The sequence below is a fragment of the Myiozetetes cayanensis genome, unplaced genomic scaffold (assembly GCF_022539395.1).
Source record: "Myiozetetes cayanensis isolate MyiCay16 unplaced genomic scaffold, myiCay2020 scf9, whole genome shotgun sequence".
NCBI classification, from domain to species: Eukaryota; Metazoa; Chordata; class Aves; order Passeriformes; family Tyrannidae; genus Myiozetetes; species Myiozetetes cayanensis.
Window position 1 is genome coordinate 5,454,860 of NW_026088185.1, and position 9,843 is coordinate 5,464,702.

Here is a 9,843-nt window from a genome sequence, read left to right on the forward strand (position 1 = left end):
GATACACCCTCCTTAATATTACTAAGTCAGGCTTCTGTGATCCAAGAAATTATGCTGTTTTACCACCTCATACTGGTGACTCCCAAGGAAAGCCTTATTTACCCAGCAAAATAAACCTCTGAGCCTGTGCCACCAAATAAACAGAGGGTTTATTCCAGATATTCCTAGAAACACAGGCATGCTTCAGTTCATATGGGTTCTCACAGAATTTATTCAACCACTGGTTTAGGAAACACACATAAGATGAGCTTCAGTGATCTTAAACATGTTCTGCAAGAGTCAGCTGGGATCCCAATAAACCCTGGCACTTTGGCTCACATCAGCACCATCCCAATCAAAGAGCAGCAACCCAGGCAGTAGTGCATCCCTCCTCCTTGCTGGCATTGCTCCAGCACTCATCCTCCACCAGCCTGCAGAAGCACTGCTTCATAAAATGCTTAAACTCCATCCAAGCCCCGGGGAAACACTGGCAGCATTAAAGCTCAGGACAAACAATGGCCCCAGAAGGCAACACAAACAAATCTAAACCTGCCAAAGCTCCCCTGTAGGAAGAAGGATGCAGTCATCAGTAAGACAGAAAGGATTCACTCTCAAACACTGAATGTACCAGGAGTTGACATCATTTTTATCACATCACTGCAAAAACCAGCCAGACTAGATAAAAACAAATAAACACACCAAAAAAACAAACAAAAAACACAAAAAAAAATCCAAACCCCAAAACAAAACAAAAAAAAACCAAACAAAAAACCACCAAAAAAACAAAAACCAAAAAAACAAACAAACAAAACAAAAAGGCCCCCAAAAACCAAAAGGAAACAAGTGTCATCAATTCTCCTGTCGCCTGGGACAATTTAGGCACTTCTAACCCAGGAAAAGTCAAGGGTATAGAGCGTTGGAGCAGAAGGTTTCTGCCCACATGGACAGGATCCACCTGGGACAAACAGGACCTAAAAATTCACACACACTCCTATGGCCTTTATTTGGAAAAAGCTACTATTCACAGTGTTTTGTCTCATTTCTATGGGTCTTCAGCAACACTGAGATTATTCAAATTGACAGCAAGCTCGTTTTCCAGTATCAAAGGACAACTACCCAGTAACTGCTCTAATGTAGCATGAGGCATAACCCATGTATTTTAATGCCTTAACCACGTGTCACGGCAGCAATTGGATTGAAGCTATTAAATCTTAATAAACCCACATTTCCATCTCCAATTCCACCAGCAGTATTTGCAAGACATAGCAAAACCCTAATTCAACCAGCCCTTCCGTAAAATCATACAAAGGAACGTGGCTTATAAAAACAATCCTTGGACTTTTCCCTGCATTTCTTAAGTTATGTGAGTTTTAACTTTTCTCTGCACACAAAGCAGCTAAAGATGTTTTTTATTCTTTATTAAAGACTAAGATTCTCACAAATCAATTATCTTGGGGAAAAACTTAACAAAGAAACTTGTGGCCAGTAAGACTGCGCAAATCTGTTGATATTTCTTAAAAAAAAAAAAAGCCATCTCCTTCCTGTTCCCAACCTTTGGCTACCACAAGAAAGAAAAAGCTTCTTAAATAGTTTTTTACTAGCAATTTTATTAAAGTTCGAGCTCAACAGCAAAACCCCTGGGCAGTCAGAAACATTCAGCACAGATGTGATTGTGTTTCCTTTCTAAGAAGCTGGACCAAGTCTGGGAAAATGTGAAGCATCCCTACAGTTGTTGGCAGCTCCAGAAAGAACCCCCCACCTGTGCTGCAGGAACCACATTACCCACACAGCAGCTGCTCGTTATATCGTGATATAATGAAGTTTCACAGTGACACGTGAAGCAACACTAGAAACAAAGGTAGCTCATGACTTCACTGTGTTACGCAGCACCAGGGCCACATAAATGCTGTACAAATTATCACTACTATTCACAGGCTCTAATAATTCTACATTTTTCTAATAGTCTTCCCAATACACAGCAGAGCCCTGGGTGACACCAGGGCTGCACAGCTGGGTGAGATGGCAGCCGTTTTAAACGTGTTGCATGAGAGGACCCAAACGGGCATGATTTTAAGAGCGGTTCTGGACTCTGGGAGACAAAGAAATCCTCTGAGCTGCAAAATGCAGGGAGAAACTCACAGTGCAGACACAAAAGTCCTCCACTGGGTAAAGGAACAGAAAAAATGAGAGAGAAGAGTTGCAAGGGCTTGACATTTGTTTAGAATATTTCTATTTTCTCTTAATGGGATACTAATTCCCTTGTTCCCACGAGCTAAGCTGGCTCTGGGGGGAACAACTGCCGCCTTACACCACCAAAGCCCCCTGCAGAATCCGGTCCCTGCGCATTTCACCGGGACTGAGGCAGCTCACAGAGGACGTGAAATAGCAGGGATTGGACCTCAATTTTCTAAACAAAATTAGCTGCACACCATTCGGTTCGCATATCGGTTTCTCTTGCTCATGATGTGCTAATTCAGGCAGCAACTGCTGCAGCACATAAGGACGGCTTTCAAATAAAACAGCTATATACATTATTTTTGCCTCCATCCTACACAATTCCATGGCTTTTTCCATACGCTCCAATGCGTATGTCCTCTGAGCATTATTAATAGCTACTAAAGAATATTATCTGCCTACCAATCACTTCAGCTTCCTACTTAATGGCAAGTACATTTTTAGAGCATCAAATATATCAACAGGGACAATGGTTGCTAAATTTGAAGTCAACAACAACTGGAAAACATTAGCTACTTCACTGGTATTTTTACATGCTGCAGAAATATCTCTTGAAATAAATGAGCCTTTTTTTATCCCTTCAAAGAGATAATAAAATAATACTGAATTCTAAATACTGTCACATATCCTCAGCAAACAGCAATTTAAATTTAGATAAATACATTTTTACTGCCAAAGATAATGAGCAAAAATAACTACAATTCAACTTTGCATAGTGAATCAGACAAAAAAAAAAAAGATCACCTTAAAATGATAGCTGGATGTCAACCACAGTGCAGCCAATGAACACTCACCAGAACACAGACACTCTTAGAAAAGGGGTTAAAGCAAAATAACTCTTAGGAACAAATGCTTATCGTTGCATCTGGCTGCGACGCTAACCTTAAAAGACTTAAAATATTCCATTAGCATACTAACCACGGTACATAAACTTTTATGCTTAAAACATTCAATATTTCAACGTAATTTCAATTAATGGAAATTGAACATTAGGATATGTATCAAGTTAAGTGTGATGATTTTCCTTCCTGTGCGTGCACCAAAGCAGCTCTGACCTGGTGGTTCTAACTCCCACCATGAAGGCTGCATCCGCAGGAGAAGGTCCTCAGCAGCTTGCTGGGGTTCAGGCGAGCACAACACCGACACAAATCTCTCCCCAGCATGTTCAGCTCTGTGCTGTTATTTCAGCACATGATTAAATGTAAAACGCACAAACACATCTGCAGTATCTGCTCAGGGACCTTGCTGGGCAGCAAGCACAACTGAGAGTTGCCTGCCCCATAGGAGATGCTTTCTGGGGAAAACAGGAGACAAAGGTATGAAAGCACCATTTGGAGAGTCCTAGAGGAGCAGCAGAAGCCAAACCATGCCAGAAGTCAGTAGAACAGGGATAGGTTTCAGAGCTTTACCCTGTGAATCATCACCAACCCAGGACACAAGAGCAGTGTGCTTTCACAGCCAAGGCTACGTTGCTGTTTTACAGCTTCGGGCTTTTCCAACTTTTCCATAACCCGACCTTGTTCATAAGGTTTTGTTGTTGGTTTTGGGGTTTTTTTTACAGCATGGAAGGTTTTTTCATTAACCTTCCTCTGGCTCAATCCATTTCCTTCATGAATCACAATGCCACAGGACTTGGGAGGGGTGAAAAAAAGAGAGAGGTCAGGTATCACAATTCTTAATTGACATTTATTAGGCAGTTTAGTCAAGCAGCTGCAGACAAAGGGTCAGATAATACTGTGCAGTGCCACAGTAGCCTCTCCATATGAATTCAAAGCCTGTCAGCAGCAAGTCCCACAGCTCAACTTCCTCCTCACTCCCATGGGGGCACAGCCTAGGAGGGAGACCTGCCTGTCGTGGAGCAGCTCAGCACTGGTCTCAGCTTAGGCTGGTCCCTGATGGGGTTTTGGAAGATTCCTGCAAGTTCTGTAGTTCTGTAAGCTTAACAGTGGTTGGTGATGAGACACAGGAGTCATGTCATCATGAGACAAGAGCCTACGTTGCACTGTTGATTTATTAGGAAAAGATTAAGAAAGATTGAGTTATAAAATGCCCATTCAGTTACCGTACGTGTAGCTGCACAGACATCACAAGAGAGAGGAACAAACATGAAATGAATATATCTTAGAAATCTCTAAAAAGGACTTCACAGAAACACAGTGTGATGACTGATCCTTTTTTAGAGGTCAAAAATGCCTGAATCAACTAAAAATTTGAGGGTTACTTTCCCATTTATTTACTTTATTTTCCCACCTCCTTTGTCATGAGCTAGATTTTATAGGCTTCAGGCATGGAAATGGAAAGCAGTTACCACTGGAAAAGAAAAATACTTCTATACTCTTGCAGTATGAATTTCTATTCCTCGTGCATATTTATGTTCTTGGTATTCTTATAGCACAAGTTTAAAGTATAACCACCATGTGCTCCTGCAGTTTGAATTACTGACTTTGCTGCCCAAACACCAGCCAGCATCAAACCCTCACATATCACTGATGCAGAAGCAAATATTCATCAACCCTGGACTTTGCACACCCTTTATGCAAAGTGGGAAGAAGGACAAGTTTCCCTGGCAGGCTGGGGAAAAAAAGAAAATAAGGAGCTATAAATAGCAGCAGCTGTTCAAAGACTTCAGGAGGCTTGGCATGTGCCCGTATGCCCAGCAGAGGTAGCGGACAGTAGAAATGAGACCATTCATCACGTGGACACACAGCTCATCACAAGGGAACAGCCACTGAGTACAGCTTAAACTGCTCCTCCAAAGCAAGAAGTCACTAAACAAACATTAACTAAAGTTACTGAAATGATGGATCTTTCTGACAGACTGCAGTACTCCCAAGGGATAATTCAGCTTTGGCTACGTGGGCACACATAAAATCCACCAGCAGCCTGTGCTTGTTTGCAAAACCTTTAAGTCAGTGAAACGAGAGCCTGTTGCACACCCTAAGGACTTGTCAGCACACGTGTGATTCACGGAAACAGTCTGGCTGCAGTCACCCCCTCCTGCCCTCACTCCTGCCACGGTAAAAACCAAATCCCAGGAACAAGCCCTCTCTCCTTTCCCAGCAAAATTGCCTCAGTGCACTGAGAGTGTGCAGAGCGCACAAGGGCAGACCCAGCTTAGCTGCTTCCACAGAGCTGCCATCACTTGGCAGTGGTTGTAAGAGCCTGAATGCCTGGCTGCACAGCATTAAACCCCAGTCTGCACAGGCAGGACACAACACAAGGTCAGAAGCTTCCAGGGGACCATGCTATTGCCCCACACCAACAACCACCCTTACCACCCCTAAAGAAATGAGGAACCACTGTGATGCAAAAGCATCATTTTGAGAAGATACCCAGAAGGAATATTTAAAAACAGGAGAAAGAAAAGAAACTTATGGGCTACACCATTCTTTTCAACAAGTAAAGAAATTTAACATTAACATTACACATATCCTTTTTAACATTGTAGAAGGACCACCTAATCTGAGCTAATGGTGCTGAGTGACAAGTATCTTCTTTTTTCTTTCCTGGCTTGTCTCAACCATTACTACACTATTAGGAGCATGCACTTAATTCCCAGTTTGAACTCGTTCACCTTCCATACCCAGTCATCAGTCTGGTCCTGACTTACTGGTTAGCTTAACAAGTCTTCCAGAAAAAGTCACCTGAGCTACTTTGGTTGTTCATATTAAACACTTCACAGTCTTTAGGTTACTCTCCCATTGTGTTACCACACCTCCCCTGTCCCACAAGTAATGGCACAGGAGCTGGGGACAGGACTCAAGTGATGGCTGATTCCTCACTAGGATGAAAAGCTGCTCCTCAGCCCAGGAAAGGGGTGCAGAGGAATGTTGAGCAGCAGGACCAGAGCCTGGGAAATCACATCCACAACTCCGGGCTGTGTGTCCTGCTGGCTGGGAGCTCCTGGGGGCTGCTGCCACCTAGAGATGCTCACACAGCAAGACTGAGGGCTCACTGGCCCGTGCACCCCACTGCACCCCAGCACCAACCCCAGAAAAGGCTGAGCACCCACCCCAGCAGCTCACCAGCTCTGGCCACTGACTCACATGAAGGTGTTTCTCCAGAAAGCCTTTGAAGATGTGCATGCTCTGGATGACAGGCTCTGCTTTCAGATCAGTGCAAATGAACTTGCTGAGGTTTACCTAAATTTAATTAAAAACAAAAAACAAAGAAAGAAAAAAACCACAAACAAACGCAAAAAAAATCCCCAAACAAACAAAAACTAAAATACCCTGAAAACTAGAAGAAAACATTTAGTTAAATTAAGGTCTGGGACTCAGACCTGCTAGAAAACTAAGGACACATTTCAGAACAAGTCAGCATTACAACTTAGGGTCAGGAGTGCCAAGCAGCACTTGGTGCTCAGCTCAGAGCACCGACAGGGTACTGGGCCCTCTGCTATCACGCTCCAAGGGACCAAACATGCCTTTCCCTGCTACCCATCCTGTTTTCTTACCGTGCATGCTCAGGAGAAGGGCTTCTCCCTTTGTAAGCTACTACTGCCAAGTCTCATTTGGTTTCCTCATAGGCATGTATTTCAGGTCCTTATTATGACTGTTTTCATGTTAATTACAAGTGCAGCTCCTAGTGCCAAAATCTATACACATAAACATCAATTACCATCTCTTAAATAAAAAAAAAAAAAAAAAGTCACTGTTAAATCACTGAGGCACTCAGCAGTGCCAGTGCATGGTGCAACCCAGAGACAAAGATGCCCCAGGTTCCCTGAGAATGACCCCAAGAGCAGGGCCACATCCAGTCTTCTCTGCCCTGCAGCAGTACTGGCTCACAGGGCTCTCGTGACACACAGGGACAGTCGCAGCCTGCCCTGGCCACCATGCAGAGACCTCCCCACAGACCCCTCACACCTAAAGGGCTGCATGGGGGGATAGCGGGCCTTCCAGGAGGGATGCTGAGTCCATAATAGCACTCACTGCCCTCTGGTAGAAAGGCCAAGACGGGACAATTCCTTTGCAGGGGCTGAGCCATATGATGGCAGTTACAGGCAGAAACTCCCAGTCAATATTTATCGTGCCTTTGGAAGGCACTCAGAGCTCAGCCTAATTTTAACCATCAAATAGACATAGTGGCGGAGTAAACGGGAGAGATGCCAAAGAGGGCTCCTGCAAAGGAAAGGAGCCGCATCTCTCCAAAGGCATGTGGCATGTCCCATCCAACATGGCCTGGAGAGGAGCAGTGGCATGAAATTAAAGCCTACCCATACATCAGCTGCACATGCTCCTCACTGGAGAGAAGGGGAAAAAAAAAAGAAAAAGAAAGAAAAAGAAAAAAACACCTGCAAAAATATTTGAAGTACAATTAATTTCTCAGAGCAGCTGAATACTTCAAACAGCACTAAGTTAATTTGTCTATAATTATTTAACAACTCACCAGCCCCATATATCAGAAAATGGAGTTAATTTATCAGCTATTTCTAAGCAGAACAAAGACTTGCCAGCTTCCAGGTAACAGCCCAAGCTGTTTGGCTCACGTGACCCTGGCTGAGCTGTACACTGCAAACATTATATGCCCAAGCACGGAGACAGAAGAAATCAGAAAACCCAAATGTATTCAGGCATTTGCATCTTAACCAACACACATGGGATAATGAAATCAAAAGTTTGGCCAACAGCTTGCTTGCATGAGCAAAGGCATCAGCATCTCTCTTGATGCACTGAAAATGAGGGCGGCAGCCAGAGCCTCATCCTAATGCCCCCAAAAGCCAAGTGAGCGAAATGTATGGGGGGCCCTAAATACTTGCAAATCATGGCTCCCTGTCCAGCCTGTCTTGCTATTTCAGCAAGCACCAAAACTCAATCTAGCTGCCAGTGCCCACGGCTGTGCCCAAATTCCTCCAAACAGGAAATGTCAGTCCAACACTGTTATTCTAATAAACGGATTTTCTGTTTTGCACAGTGTAGGGCACAGAGGCTTTTCAGCAGCACGGATCCAGGAGGCTTCCCTGAAGGCAGCAGGAAGGCAGGCGAGCGACCCTAGACCAATGCTTTTTATTTTCACTGAGGTATAAATCCAGTCTTTGTAACAGTCCTCTCCAACAGCCAGGTTCAAACAGTGGGAAGGAGAGCATGGGAGAATCCAATGGGGATGGCTGCCCGAAAGCGGGGCAGGCTATGGAGAAAGTGCGAGACAGAAAAGTACCAAATCAAGGGAAACCACAGGCTGTGCGTAAACAGGGAGGCAGGCAAAAAGGTACAGCAAAGTAGAGCCTGTGAAACAAGGAATGCCATTCTCCTTCAGCTGGGATTTACCAACTCAAACTGCAGGAAGAGAATACGTATGAGAAAGCAATAGCCCAGCTTTTCAACCCTTCTGATTTCGAGGGTTAGGAAACAATCACACACTGAAAAAGTAAACTGTGCAGCAAGATCAAAAACCGCCTGTGAAGGCCAATCAGGCAGGCAAAGCCGGGACACGCTTCCTTTGCTTCTCACCAAACCTATTCTCCTCTCTGTTACATAAAGCCGCAAAATATAAACTGAATTGTGAGAACGAGGAGCTGTTGCACCAGTACCGCCCAAGCATCATAAATTTTGCATCAACGGGGAGGAAAGGAAAAAAATACAAACAAACAACAACAAAAAAAGCAAAGTTACAAAGACTGAAGAGACTTCCTTTTAATGTTTTATTCACAGCAAAGGGGCGATGCAGCGGGGGGCGATCCCCGTGCCCTTCCCGAGCAACTGAACCGGCACAGCCCGTACTACGGCGGCGGAGAGCTGCGCCGATGCCAACGGGAAAACAAAATTCAAGACAATGCTTCAAGTTTCTCTCCAGAAAGTTAAAAAATCCCTGCCAGAGGAAAAAGCGCCTTTTCCGGCGTTAACTTCCAAGCCGCCTGCTCGCTCTCCTCTGTGCGCAAACACCCTCGGACCTGTGTTTACGCTGCGGTGTTGGGACACGCCGTACGGACTGATGTACAGGTGTAAGGGGAACGAACGCTGCCTCGCCCGCCCGGCGCGGCGCGATGGGAGGTTCGGGAGCGGAGCCCCGTCGGAGCATCAGTGGCACCTGCCGTGACACGCACCGCGCCCGGCCGGGGCTCCGGCGGGAAGGGCGGCCCCAGGGCCGGGCGGAGACAGTGAGCGGGGACACGGAGCGCTCCTGCGCGGGCGATCCGCGACCGGCGGCTCCGCTCCGCTTCCCGCGGGGGACTGTCGCCCTCTGGCCGCCGCCGCTCCGCGGGACCCGCGCGAACTCCCGCACGCCGGCGGACCCGCAGAAGTTGTCGGTCGGGCGCCGCCCCTCCCCGCGGACCGTGCCGCTCACTCACCTGCCTGCGCCGCCGCGGCGGCCCGCGGGGCCCCGGCCGCCGCCGCCAGGACGCAGCAGCTCCACCACAGCAGCCCCCGGCCGCCGCCGGCATCGCGTCGCCGCCGCTGCTGCCGCTGCTGCCTCAGCGCCGCCGCTGCCTCCCCGCCGCCATCCCCCGCGCAGCCTCCGCGCTGCTGCCGCCGGCTCCCAAAAGTTGCTGCCGCGGAGCCACCGCCCCCAGCGCCGCCCCTCCGCGGGCGCCGACGGAGCGGCCGCGCCAGTGCCGGTGCCGGTGCCGGCCCGCGGGCGCTGCGCCGCCAGCACGCGCGGAGCGGAGCGGCGGGAGCGCGAGGAGGA

At 46.9% G+C, this 9,843-nt stretch overlaps 1 protein-coding gene across 1 annotated transcript in view; it reads right to left on the reverse strand.

Moving 5' to 3' along the window:
* The window catches only part of ERBB4 (erb-b2 receptor tyrosine kinase 4), a 610,968-nt gene extending 601,370 nt beyond the window's left edge, over positions 1-9,598 (reverse strand). The window contains exon 1 of the mRNA XM_050340452.1: positions 9,506-9,598. The gene's annotated coding sequence lies outside the window, so the exon portion shown is untranslated. The remainder of the gene's footprint in view (positions 1-9,505) is intronic.
* Positions 9,599-9,843: the final 245 nt, after the last annotated feature.